This window comes from Bradysia coprophila, unplaced genomic scaffold, assembly GCF_014529535.1.
Source record: "Bradysia coprophila strain Holo2 unplaced genomic scaffold, BU_Bcop_v1 contig_324, whole genome shotgun sequence".
Taxonomy (NCBI): Eukaryota; Metazoa; Arthropoda; class Insecta; order Diptera; family Sciaridae; genus Bradysia; species Bradysia coprophila.
This window is the reverse complement of record NW_023503584.1, coordinates 872,822-887,865: the sequence shown is the minus strand read 5'-3', so window position 1 is coordinate 887,865 and position 15,044 is coordinate 872,822. Positions and strand designations below refer to the sequence as shown.

At 33.3% G+C, this 15,044-nt stretch overlaps 1 protein-coding gene across 4 annotated transcripts in view; it reads left to right on the top strand.

Annotated features, from left to right (window-relative positions):
- Window positions 1-11,325: 11,325 nt before the first annotated feature.
- The window catches only part of LOC119079308 (DNA N6-methyl adenine demethylase), a 55,904-nt gene continuing 52,185 nt past the window's right edge, over window positions 11,326-15,044 (top strand). For 3 of the 4 annotated variants that reach the window (XM_037187102.1, XM_037187101.1, XM_037187099.1), the window contains exon 1: window positions 11,326-11,455. The gene's annotated coding sequence lies outside the window, so the exon portion shown is untranslated. Of the gene's footprint in view, window positions 11,456-11,541; window positions 11,767-15,044 lie in introns of those variants that run through there. The other variant, XM_037187100.1, reaches the window with a different exon arrangement.

The window sequence follows — 15,044 nt, the reverse complement described above, 5'->3', positions numbered from 1 at the left end:
TTTCGTTACGGCTAATTTCTTGGTTGTCATTGGTTAAGTAGTTAAGAGCATTCAGTATGTCATTTATCAATTTTATTTTTAAACAAAGGAACAATCAGTTCGTTAACCAGAAAGGTTGAATTTTATTGAACCGGTGGTGCCCGTTTTCCGGTTTTAAAAAAAAAGTAGAATTTTCATTAACTTCAGGAATTTTGAAAACTTTCACGAGATTCGGCAAACTTTCAAAAATTTCGAGAATTTTAACGAAGAATTTCGGTGCTTTCAAGATTCAATTTCACGAAAATATGTCATTTATTGAACGGTCCAGGAATTTAGTTAATGTTTGTTGCAGCTTAGATAATACTTTTGGACCTCAGAGCCGATGCAATAGAATTTATTTCTTTGAGAAAAATCGGTGAACAATAATATGCAAGAACAATTTTTTTGGGAAAATGTTTTCCCATTTTTTCTTAAATTGGCCCAAATTTTCCTGGATTTTTTCCAGATTTTTCATTAATTCGTTAAAAAACAATTTTTGGAAAAATTAGGGAAAAATATCGAAAAACTGGGAAATATATTGGAAAATGGTATTGTAAAAATTGTCACCGAAAGAAGTGATAGCATTTGTTTCCATAGGACCAACATCAATTTCCAAACTTTAGTTACATAAAATTTGGTTTATGTTGGTCTGGTGGGACCATAGAGTAACTGTCGAAAGAAGGTTATTTAATGTCCCAATAACGAACTGTATCATAAATGATGAGAATATGACGAGTATTCCGTTGCTCCTTCATTTTTAACTATAAAAAATTCTATATTAGAACTGCGTTGAAATGGGAAGGTTGTCTTTTCTTTTAAGTTTAATTAAATTTTGTTTATTATTTACACTTATGTTCAAATGTTCATCTTCAATTCTTCTAGTCGAATAAATTTTATTTAATAAGAAAAAATGAAAATAGAAAAAAAAGGAAATCGAATGTATAACAGTAGAAAGTAAGAATCGTTTACCGTATATCCTACAGTGTAAAAGTATCACGTAAAAAGTATATTGACTTAATCTCACGACAATTAAGCATTCCATTTATAAACCAAAAAGAAAATTTTATCTATTTTTTGTATTAAAAATCATAAAACGAGAAAGTTTTGACAGAATTTGTAATCCGTTGGAATTTATCAGCGCTCACAGTGACGATATTCGCCAGGCTGAACGATCGTTAATTAATTGCATGCAGCGTATCAGTTCCAATCCGCCTCCATTACAGTGCGATTTTATAAAAAAAAATTATTCAGTGGAAATGGACGTCAGACGTTTTTACAAGCTTATTTTTGATCGACGTAATAGTATATTTCGTGCCTAGGACTAAAAGTCCTTTTTGGCGTGTGAGAGCCGAAGGCGAGGTCTGGAATCGGATACGCTAAAAAAGACTTTTAGTCCGTGGTACGAATAGTATTTTTCATATTAGACCAGGGCCTATTTTTGGAATTTTTTTTGGAAAAATTGCCAAAAATTTCCAAAAACTGCGAACGTCCAAAAACCGAATTTTTCCATAATTTGCCATAATTTTGGCAACTCCAGAGCTCAGCCTTATGTTTTAGCCGGCTCTCAATGATTTATGTTTGATTATTGACGCTCTCGTCTTTCAAATTAATCATACTTGTCTTCATTTGAAACCTGATAGTGTCAAGAAATAATCGAGAGTCAGTTAAAACGCCAGGCTGATTCAGCAGATGCCAAAACCGTTCGAAATGGTGGAAAAATTTGGTTCGCAGTTTTTGGAAATTTTTGGCAATTTTTTGGAAATTTCGGAAAAAATTTCCAAAAATAGGCGCTGTATTGGACGGAGAAAAAGTACGACGAAGTACGGTATGCCTGTAAAATGCGCCGATTTTTTTTAAACATCTAATTGAAAAAATTGAGTTTACCAAAAGTACAGCCGCCATCATCGAAATATCAGAACAGAGACGGTCAGAAATGAAGAGTTTTGGATCAATAATTTTAATTACTCTGCCAAGTGAATATCTTGTAATAAATGTACAGTTCAAGCTGAAAAACATCTTATAAGAGTCTAGGTGTTGGTTGATAAGCGATGCTCGGAACAGGTCAGGTCAACCTGAAAATTGACCTTGAAAATCTGAAACCTGATTCGACCTGAATCTGAACTGATAGATTTTGACCTGAACCTTAAAATCGGAAATCTGACGTGACCTGACCTGACCGACGAATAATATTTTATTTCGATCAAAAATACCTTTCCAAAACCTCTATCCCCCATTGAAGCATCTATTGAGATTCAGTTAAGCGGCGAAATTAGGCTACATCGTCAGCTGTGTCTTCTGTTACCAATAAAAAAAAATTGGAAATCCATTCAACCTAGAGATTAACGTCACTGTGACGAGATGTTAACGTAAGATTGAAGAATAAAACCAAACTAATAGGACTAAACGCACGACTCTTCCGTGCCAAATTTATCGACCAAATTCATTTTGAGGACAGGTATACCAATTTTATTGTCATTTTCTGATTAGTTTGCATTGATAGTATTTACAGAAAAATGGAAAATTAGCAAAATTAACGAAAAAAGAAATCTTCTTGCAACATGAACCGAATTTACTTCTGCGAAATTTTTTGAATTTGTCAGCGCAGAGCTCATGCTTGTTGTATTGAATGATGGTTAAAGTAAGGCCTTTGATTCGGTCGGTTAGTTCAATAGTTCATTATAAAATGATATGAGGTAGATCTAGAATTTTAGCTAAATTGTTGTTCATAATTGCTAATCACGTCTTAGTCAGAATTGTATTCACACACACTAACAAGTTCAACATTTCTAGCCACATTTAGTTATTTAGTACTGCATCAACTATAAATAGATCAATGTGTAGTGTAGGTCATGTGATTTAAAATAGTCTCCAGAGATAAATTCTTCTTCAAAGCCAAATTCATTTGAGACAACGCCACAGAAGCAAGACTTATCGGCAATAGTTCAAAAATGTGTAGGTGCCACTTCAATTGATGGAATTCTTGTCTCATTGTAATCTAACATTGATAACTAATATTATTCAACGCAGAATAGTGCACTAATCTTCGGCGAGATATGGCACACAAAATTAGTAGGCGGCGGACAGTGTAGTTGTTTTTGAAATTTCTATTGACAGCACTCGTCCCCACCCAATCTAAGCCAGAATTTTCATTTCATGCGTAGATCAAGAAACTTAGTCGAAGGAGCCAGTTTCGATGGCCAAACATAAGTTTGACTATGCAAGTTAAATTCTTCAAATTTAAGAATCTTTACATTTGATGGTTCCATCTTCGATCTGATTTCATCATTGAATTCCGCGTAATGGCAAGAGTTTCACTTTTTTTGTGGGACCTAACAAGGATAAACTTCCAAATCTATGCAACATTAGACTTAATCGTTATCGTTCCATTTTCCATTTATTGTTCATGTGATCAATTGGTGTGTGGACTGTAGTCAAAAAGGAATTAAATTTTGCATCAGTTTTGGATACAAAATTTTCACGAAGGAATTGATCACGTTCAGAAGTCAAAGGGCTGAGCACATTTTTTTTTAATGAATTCCATTGATCACATGCCATTAATAATTTGCCCTTTACTAATCCAACAACATCCAATAACGTATTTTATAGAAAGAATTAACTTCGAATTTCAGTGTTGTGAATCACCCCCCACACCCGATTAACGAATTTATCCAAAGATAAAATTTTAAGAGAATTCCGTAGAGAAATTGATGCAATATTAACGCAACGTAATTGTCGTACGAGTGACAGATAAAGATAGAAAATGTTCGTGCACGTAAAAGAAAATCCTTTGTTAAGAAAATTCTCAAAAAATACTTCAATAGAAAATCACTAAAAATCAGAGAAAATTCTTAAAAATCACCTAAAATTGCTTGAATATCCTCTGAAAAAAGTCCTTTCCTTTTAAGGTTTTCTTTTAAAAATCTTTTTGCCCTCAACTCAAATACACGATTGTTTACCCCTCGTCGTCGCATTCAATATTGCATCTCGTCTTTATGAAATTATGTGATTTTAATAAGTCATTTCGATTCATTTTATTTAATTGGTTCAAATTTCTATTTGTCTATTTATACTAATTTCCTCACTTGTTTATGATAAATGTTTTCCTCTAACTGTTCGTACTGTTTATCTTTTAATCGTAGACGGAAAAAGGTAGTGTCTTAACTTCTATATATAAAAAAAATTAAAAAAAATGGATTTTGTGTTACTGCTATTAGGACTTATTATTATATTATGTACAATTTGGGTAATATATCTTATATACTTAGCTGCAAATATAAATTTTAATTTATTTCAAAGAGGTTACAGCTCATTACAAAATATGATGATGACGATGATTGTATTAATTAAAGATAAATTAATTATTAAATTGAATCAATGTATAAATGTTATTAAGTGAAATAAATCTAATCAATGAATTGGACAAATAAATGTGAATAAATTGAGATTGCGTTGCAGTATCATTTCGTATATTAAGTCGCTCCAAATGGTGATATCTTAAATCTAGATAGTCACTTTCTCACTTTCTAACTCAGTAAGGACTCATTAACGAAACCATATTTTAATAGTTGTCCTAAAATAAGCGCTTTATTCTTGGACACTACTTGCACGCGCTTGCAAGAGAGGCTATTAGCACAAGCGTACCAATAGCGTCCAAGAGAGACTATTAAAAAAATTAGACTGTTTTAAGGCTAAGTGTAAAACGACCAAAAATCAAAATTATTATTCCGAGCACCTATAGTCTTTTAGGGAAGTGCTATAGGCACCAGGGTTGCAAATAGTCAACTCGACACAGGCACTCGAGTGCAAATTGCCAATCCAACCTAGAATCTGACAAACGAAGCAAAAATATCACAATTAAATTTCGAAATCAATTTTTCACACAATCTTTCGCACGCAAATTCAATGCTGGGAATACTTCCTTGCCCGTATCCTTTTACAAAATGCTAGTAGCTAATAATCGCATGAGTTTACTTTTTACGTTTTAGTAGGAATGTGCGTTTTTTGGCATAGTGTCCAAGATAACCCGTCCCCGTTTGACATGTTAATATGAATCTAATTTCCGATTTCATCTTCTATTCAAAACGTTACCATTTATATGAGATGAGAATACCACGATTTTGAAACATAAATGAATTAGCCTTCGGGTCTAATGGTTCGACTACGAATAAGTAGTCAAGACTCATGATTCACCCGATTCATTGTCGGAAGTTAAAGTCTTAAAAAAACATCAAAACATGGAAAATGTGCCAGCAAATGTGCTGAATTGGTATAAGGTCCTTGACCGTGATTTGCAGACGAAAAACCTGACCGTGATTTGCTTATGTAAATTTACATGCCAAATGTTCAATCTTCATGATAAAGTTAGCCATTGGCTCCTGGATTTCAAATTACGTACAAACTTAAATATTGTCACGATGCCTCAAATCACGTGACCATACCTATGTAGTCGTCACAGTGGAAAGAAACCGAGCACAGTAACAAACCTATAAAGCGTTTGCTGTTGTTGGACATTCGTCTGATGAACCGAAAACCTATTTTGAGATCATTGTGTGATTTGAGTCCGGTCAAATTTTGTTTGTGTTATTAGTTTGTTTCTTGCAATGAGTTCAATAAGTCAAAGAAACGGCGCGGATGATGATGATGTTATTCTCATTGAGCAAGAAATTTCAATGATTGATTTGACAATACCACCCAGAAATATAAAGTCATCGTTTCAAGAAGCTGAATGTCCGACAACCACGAGCGAACCGTCCAATGTGTCAAATTTGCTTAGAAAATACAACGAGTGACTTTGGACCGCTAAGTTGCTTTTTTGCTTCACTGCTAGCCAGACCAAGCCAAAGCAACGAAATACAACCGGTTGGAGGGAGAAGTTCGTCTAAAAAAACGAAATTATTCATACGTAGTCCGCTAATCGAACGGAAATGCTCGAGAACAAATATGTCAGATTTGCGGAAAGAGACAGATTCGAAGTATTCCGCATGTTCATCTGATATCGATAACGACGAAAAATAATGACAAGCTCTAGGTAACATGGTTTTATATTTTAAAATACAAGTTAAAAGAATTGAAGTACAAGATTGGAAATCAACCAATTGAAAATACTTTGATCGATGGAAGTAACAGATTAGATGATAATACTGGTCATATGCTTGCCGTCTGTAACAGGTTAAGTCATTGGGAAAAGAGTAATTTTTTGAGAAAATGGAGTCACGTTGTCTACACACTCCTATTTTTGTCCACTATTATTTATCATTAATTTTCTCAAACATTCGATGCGTTTTTTTGTACATTTCTTTTGTTCTTGAATAAGGTAGACCACAAAAATTGTAAATATTTCAGTCAAGCAATTTGCTTAATAATTAAATTTTGATAAATTGTTTCCGTGTTTAAACCGAGTTTTAGCATTCTACTCTTAATCAGGGATATCTATTCGAACTGCACTTAAAGGAGCTTCTAGCGAAGTATGATTGCTAAACTTTGAGTTTGATCGTATATGTTGACCAAAGGAAAGTATACAAAGAAGCACATGTAGGCATGTAAACTGACAATTTTTGTAGGATTTTATGGAATTTTGCGTTTTTGTTTATATCAGCTGGGTCCCTGGGTGACTAGGGTAGTAAAGGAGGAAAAAAAAATCAATTTTGTTGTACTTTTGTGGCTACCTTAAGAAGAAGATACTATGTTGATCAAGTATAGAGCCAGCCAGTGAAATTAAATTTTGACAGAAAATTTATGGGCCATCTGTCCAAATTTTCAGCTTGCGTGGAAGAAAGTATGAGAATTTCATTTCACCGACTGGCTGTATATTTATCGGGTTGCGGCACTCGATAAAAATGTACAAACGTGAGTGGTCTTTATAGGTACTTGTTCCTTATTTTCGGCTGAACCGTCACTTACCCTCACCTTATCATGCAAAATAAAAAGTTACTCAAATGAGGACATAGTCTGTATTACTATGGTTGAACGATCGACACAACTTCCATTTCATTTATTTTTCATTATTGCCAAACAGATGAAGAGCCGTTCCTAAAGGTTTAATGCAAATGTAGGACACCAAACTTCTGCACACAAAACTATATAGATTCAGAACATGTAAGACAAACACACTTATTCCAGTATCGATCGATAGTGTTGTACGTAGTCTCTCAGCTGAACCATAAAATAAATCCCGAGTCGTTTCGAATGTCCAATTTAATGAAATATAGGATTCTTTTTCAATTCATACCACTACATTCACAAAAGAAAAAAGTGCAACGAGGAGCAGATGTATATTTCGTCTTTGTACTTTATATAATATTTATCGAGAGATCGGGAAAACATTATATGTGAAACATATGAAAGAGTAATAAAGTTATCTTCTTCACATGCAGAAGTATAAGCAGACATAATGTGTGTATGATGTAAAACAACAACAAAAACAAAATGCTTCATAAAATAACAAAGCTCAATGCACATTACGTTTTATAAGACTTCAATAATTTTATGGGAAATTTAGAGATTAAAAATTGATTTCCAGCTGACTCATCCTATTTTACGTGGCCATAAAAGACACTGCTTCTGAAATAGGTTTTCCAAACACCACCCACCGTTCTGAAAAATGTTGACGAGCACCACAAATACTGCATCCACGTATTGCAATCTATCAATAAAGTTTAAATTGCTTATTTACGAAACCACCTTACCACCCTCCATGATGTCATCAATTTGCCCGAATTCGTGTTATTCATACTCGGTGTACTGTACAGACTATAATGTCCTGGATTGATGCAAAAAACAGAGGGAAAATAATCGACATTGTTGATTGTAAGTAGAAGGTCGGACAATTTTCTCGATAATAATAGCCAGCAATCAAGTGTAGGACTCAAGCATTGCGAATTTCAGCTATTATGTGAAAAGTATGTTATATTAGCGTCACACACAGTCTGTATGTTAGGGGAATATGCAACAGAAAGCCACTGATTCCGACTGTGCCCTTTGGAAAGTCCATTGAATTTACTCTACAAATTTGTCTTAAGTGACCGGTTTCGGATCTGTTTCAAACTTATGGTGTATTTTAAGAGGATAACGAACATTTCCTTTAAATTTTGGGTCGTATACCTATGCATCCCTTGAAATAGTAGATAGAACTTCCAAATTTTGTCGATGGATTTCCAAATTTGCTAGAAATTTCCTCGTAACTCTCTGGAAAAAGAGTACCTTTTGATGTTTAAGTCGCAGGTGGAATAGCAATATATTTATCAATCTATTACTCCTTAGGAACTATTGACAGAAGAGCAAAACAAAATCCTTTACGTTATTTGTTTTAACATTTATTTTGCTATATAAGCCGGAATGAGCTAAAATTCATTGCTTATTTTTGTCATCGCTGTCGTTTACTGATGAAATTGCTCTGTCTATCAAACAAGTTTGAACTTCTTAAAGCAACGGTATAGGAAAATCAAAAGAAAAATCTCTTCGTAGGGTTGGTCATGGTCATTGTGTCAGTCTTATCTATTCAAAACGACAATTACCCAATCAACAATCTTTTGTTTTGAATGTTGTAACCAAACGTCTTATTACATCTCGAATTTGTACGAAATAATGTAGGGGAGTTGAGAACCTACAAAAAAATTGTCCTTTTTGTGACTTTATTGTCTGGGGAGCAATTCGTGTGTGTACTCTCTTGTGACAGTGGAATTACTTGATGACCTTTTATGTATTCGTCTAACATTTTAAAAATTACATGCAATATACATGTCGCATAATAGAAATCAAGAACAAATTAACAGTAAGATGGAATGGACTTTTCACGAAAACGAGAGATAGTTGATACACAGTCACTCAATTCCCATCCTTATTTTTGTACATGTGTATATTTAGATGTATATATATATGTATACTATACGTATACTATACACATCCGTACAAATAGAAGAAAATGTTTGCAGTGGCAATATAGTGGTTCGGATTTTATTTCAATTAAAAAATTTTCAAAATCGATTTTTTTTTATTTGTATATGTTGTTGGGATATATATATTAAAAATTTCGATTTACGCATTGTTGCCAATTTGGTTTTTATTTTTAAATGAATCGTACACCGCCGAATTCGTTTATATACAATAATTGGACAAGGATATGATTATGATGTGAGATACAATTCAATGAAATTCCATTTTTTTTGGGAAATGAAAAAAGAAGTAAATCCGAAAATAGAAAAATCTTCAACCCGGTATCGTCAAGTGCTACGATATTTTATACAAAATTTAAAAACTTTAAATTAAAAACAAAAATTTCATATGAACGAAGAACAAGAAAAAACGGGAAAAATTCATTTCTTGTTTATTCGCAAAATTATCGCAATCATAAACGTTGTAACGTCGTGTTACACGTGCTAGTATTACGCTTAAGTTGAAACGACGAAAACGATATTTTGTAACTGAATTTGTTCTATTAAATTCAATTTTGGAGTATGTACCCGAGGTAGTATATGCTGCTTTAAAAAAAATGGAAAGAAAACGTATTACGGGGCACATATAGCGCAATATATAAAAGGTATTTCACGAAATTTGATTTTATTTACAGAAAATTTAATTCGCATACACGCTTGTTTATGCTTTTATATAAACATAAAACGATATATGAACTTTTAATATTCATATTATATAGGCGCATAGATGGATATATATTCCTATTTTACATTGTATAGATAATAGTATATAATACGCCGATTACATACATCTATGACAATTTTGCGTAAATATAATTCCTCATACAGTACACGAACCGAAAGTGCTATATTTAGACCTATAGAGTGTGTATTTTTATATACACGCATTGAGAGAGTGAGAGAGAGTAGTAACGCTTCAGGATCCGTTCTATAAAAACCCTGTGTAAACTATATATAAATAAACAAAACAGCATCAAAATCAACCACCGTGCAAAACAACACCACCGGTTCTCCGAACTTAAACGAACCAAATGCCGAATTTAATTTCGCGGTCGTATCAAAATGTGTATTATACAGACAACTGTGTATAGTGTGGTGCGTACGGGGGAAAAATTGTCGGGGAAACCGTTCCTTTTAGCAATTGCGTCAGAAAGAAATTTACTTCATGGCAGGTCAATCTTAAGGTAAGGCCGGGATAAATCATAAATGTCGTTTACTGTCAGGTCTTACTAAAGGTTCAACCACCCCAACACATTCGGTTAACATGAAAAATCAATTTCACAAGAAATTTCCTGCGCTCAATTTGCATCTCAATAGAGAAAGAAATTTCTTCTCGTTTTATTCGTTCGTCAAGCGAGTGCCACCAGTCAGCAGATTTTTTATTTTTGCAAGTTGGTACATATGCAAAACCCCTGAAAACCCGTGTTTCATCTACACAATAAACGCATACTAAGCGAGATAACCTTAATCTATTTTGATTTGATCGGTGAAAAAGTACTACATGCATCAAGAACAGCTCTTTTCCTGTTTCAATCACTTCTTTCGACACCTTCATGACGTGAAATCCTTTACTCAACTCTGGAAAAATGAAAGGTTACGTCCTCTGCTTCAAATCGGATAAATCTGACTTTTCAAATTTCTATTTACATTTGAGGTGATTGCGGTCAACAATATATTACAATACAACAGTTGTCTTTTCGGGTGATGTTCAATGTTCTAGAATTAGTAATCGAATCAGCTCAAACAATTATTTTAGGTAGATTTTCGAGAAAAAAGTAATAGAAGAAGCTGAAGAAGCTGCAAAAGTAGTTGCAAAATTCGTAAAAGGAAAACGTTTTTTGCAACTACTTCAAAAGGCTAAATAGAAGTTTTTGACGTCACGGCGTCAATATTGGCAGCGACTGCTCAAAATCTACCAGAACGAACATCTTTCTGTAGTCTCTACGTTACATCCTAGTCAGCCTCTGAAACGTTACTAACACGCAATGATTGGAGATTACTCCCATACGCACTGCACTACAATGCAAGTTATATCGAATATGCACACAATCAAACGCTGTTCGTTGCTATTCATGAAAAAGCTCGCGCGTAAAGCTACTTAACGTTTGTCATACATTTACAGAATGAAAACGTGTGCACGAAGAAAAACACCACCAATTTAATACATGTGCATGGGATATAAAACGAGCAATATACAGAGAAAATGGAAAAAGTGGCAACTGAGCATTGAGGACATTTTTTTCTTCTTCTAAATAAATTGACTATACAGATGTGTTGGGTGCAAGAGTATCCCATACACACATATACCAATACATACAGATAGCAGCTGCGCTTCCATTTATTATATATGTACACGCAAAACAAGAACTCTCTGCTTCCGAAACAATTTTTTGGCTTTGAATTTTAGTTTCACGTAACGTACTTAGTGTTCAGTTGTTGTGTATCTTTCGTAGAGAGTGACGAATTTTCTTTTTGCGTGTTGTCGTTTTTGTTCAAGCCGACAAAAGGTAAACAAAAATTGTTTCATGATGGAATTAAGAGACATTTATTGTGGATATTGTGCATAATAGTCGACTGAATGAATATTAATATATGTTACCCAGTTGTAAAGGGCTCTTTACGATATATATGCTATTGAGTGTTGTTTTAATTCATGAAATGCATTTTATTGGCACGATATAGTCGTAATGTAAAAAAGAAAATTAGGAAGTTCAATGAGGACATTGTTTCCAATATATTTTTATTAATGGAAAAGTGAATGAGGATAACATGTAACAAATGATTTCGGGACTTAAACTACTAGTATACGAGATGTAGTGTACGTACATGCTGAATAAGGATTTATTTTTCATCCGTTTTTCATTTCACCCATTTTTGACGAAATCTTCGAATTTATAAAAATTTCAATTTCCGTTTATACCTCTTGTTGTGTGTACACATTCTATTTAACATGCGTATGTACCTATGCGACTCTCACTCTAATTGTAGGTTATTGGAGTACAGTTCGAACAAAGTGACAATTTCAAAAACGGTTCTTAATGTGGATATATACATACCTACGACACAAGCCAGATTACACAATAATTTAATTGAAATTTGAGCTCTTGCGCAATTCCACTAATATCCCTTTCGATAATAAACACACTCTGTGTATAGTGGGCTCTGAGTGTTGTTAATGTTCTTCTTCTTGTTTTGAGATACAATTTTTTTCTTGTTGTTGTTTCGTTCGGTAAGCTCACAGATTTAATTTCACAATTAAAATACGTTAGATAATTTCATTGTTATCAAAGAGGAAATGATTTTATTACAACCATCAATTCAATTAATGTGAAATTGGGTTGACATTTCGTTGGGATAAAATCAGAATTTATTTTTGAAAAAATTAATTGAAAAAAGGATCTAAATGAAGGTTGAATCGAAATAATTTGAGAATGAAAAATGCACAACACAGAGGAAGTTTACGATTTCGTTAAATTCGGTTACAAATTTCTCTTCAAGTCGACCAAAGATTGGAATTTTTTCCCACTTTAATTTTACTGCAAGAAATTTAACCTTTTTAACCCAGACAGATGATAATATCAGTTATCGTTTTACGACACAATTAAGCGATGAGCTCTTTAGTTAATGTTGTCGTATTATCAAAGTTATTGTTAAAACAATTTGTGGGAAAATTTGTGTATTTCAATCTGTCGAAAGTATGTTGAAGTAGTAGATTGGATAAACTGAAGTGTTTGTCGCCTGTGAATAGTTAAGTACGTATTTGAAGTTGCTGTTAAAAGTTAGTTACTGTAGTGTGCGTCTAGTCTAAAGCTTTCTAGAGGCAATGTGGTAAAACTCTGAAATCTGAGAGTTCTTCACTTTAGCATCTTTTGCATTAAATCGACCACCAGGTCTTTAAAATTTGAATATTGCAATTTGTGGGCAAGTGGACATCTAACACAATCTCATACTCCTGAAATACATCTCACTTTTCGTTGGAGTTTCCTCAATTTCTATAAAATTCACCAAAGTTTTAAATATGTAAAGCGTGTCACCAGTGTGATTCACGATATATATCGAATAAATCTGCTACTTCTATTGTTCAATATATGGCCTCGCTGAGTGTTTCAGACAAAATCTTTTACTTCATTTTTTTAAACATTCATTTTACTACATTTCACTTTAACCAGTGTATGTTTTTGTCGATGTTGTCCATAGCAGATGATGTTCTACATTAAATAGCCCCCTAGCATTACATAATTGAAAGTAGATGAATGGATTAACATTTTAAAACATAAATGTCCGACCATAAAAATGAGGAAATTTTAATTTAAAATTAAATTACAAAAAGGTTATTCATCTACTGGTGTTCTGATAAAAACGTTCCCTTGTTTATTAAACAATGTTCAACCCTTGACTGCCAATATATTTAGAACTCGACCCAGTTTTACATTCTTGCATCAAAAATCATAATACCTCACCAAAAATAGTTTTTCATCTACTCGTCTAGCCACATTGAATTTGAATTATTTCTGCCAGGTAACAAATTTGCTCCTGTACTCATAAAAACAAGTCTCCATCTGAAAACGAAAAACTTACATTTATGTCCTCCAATTACTTGAAGAAGTAACGAGCGTATCAAGTAATTAGTGGTTGGTTGCCAACAATTTAAATTTTACAAGTTCAACAGGATTGTAGGTTGAATAATAATGATTGCGTTCTGGAGTTTATAGCGACTTTTGAACGTCGAAAGTTTTTCGGTTCTCTTTCTCTAAATAATAAAACATCTGCTCGTTCGACATATTTTATTCAAGTCATTTCGAGATAATTTAATTGTTTTCGAGAAAATTGGATGATACTTTCTGGAAAAAATAGTCTCTGAATGTCGAAAAAAGATTACTTGTCGGGGAAGCTTAGACATGTTAGACATTCTACAAAATGAAAACAATTTCAACCGAGTTTAACGAGAAATGAACTAATCAATACAGGAAAATGTTAGAAGAGACCAAGTCTTTGGTAAAATGAGTTGTTTGATTGATGAGAATTTTGAAAAATCATCCGAAGGACCATGGTTCGACTCCAGAGAATTTGAAGTGTTTTCAAAAGCATCACTTCAAATAATAGACGTCTCTTTTCAAATTTGAGTGCATACGAGTGTCACTGTAATTATTACGATATCCTTAGTCGCTCCTCTCATATTAATCTTTTCAAACGACGACAAGCGCACCGCGTCATAGTAAGGAAATCTACTACTTATTTGAAGTATTGTCAACAGATTCAAACACAATCTTTTACTTCGTTACAGCATACATACCCCTACCTGTATAACAGAACATCATCTAGCACTTATTCTCGCTTCTGTCGATAACAGACGACAGGCCATTTATAGAAAGTTAACAAAAAATTTCTCTTAGCACATCGCTCTTACGACTTATCGCTCTTTCGCAAAACATCAAATGCATTATATTGCTCTAGTTGAGTGGGTTTCATTCAATAATTCAATATGAAAATTGTTTACGGAAGGGACGAACTTTTATTTTTCTTATTATGATGACAAAAAAAAAATATTGTGTGTGTTATAAAAAGCAGCATCCTGGAAATGAATGATTTAATGTTTCGAATCACCGTTTTGTGACGCGACGTTTTGTGCAGACTGATTGATTTTCATGTAAATTTTCAATGGTACTGGTGGTTGATGGGAATTATTTATTATTATTTTTTTATGTAATAACGAGACATCATCAGAGTGATTCAAGTCTTGAATTTCCAGTACGAAATGCTTGGAACGATTACATTGAAAACATTGATTGTTGAAACATTGAAGTTGTTTCTTTGCGAAAATTTGAAATGATTATTTCGAAAGGTCTCACGTATGTACATCGTTGTATGTACGTTCTTCCCCCATGTACTCGAATTTATCACATAGAATTCTTAGTTTAATTAATGCACTGGAGTGCTATAACGACTTTGCTTGTTTAGTTATATTGATTTCGTTGCGTAAGTCTAAGGCGTTCTTTTTTGCTTAAAATATCGAAATTATTTTGGGAGATTTTCTTCCCAGCGAACACAATAAAATCGTTGACCTTAATCCTTCAACCTTTTCTTCAAAACCGTAAA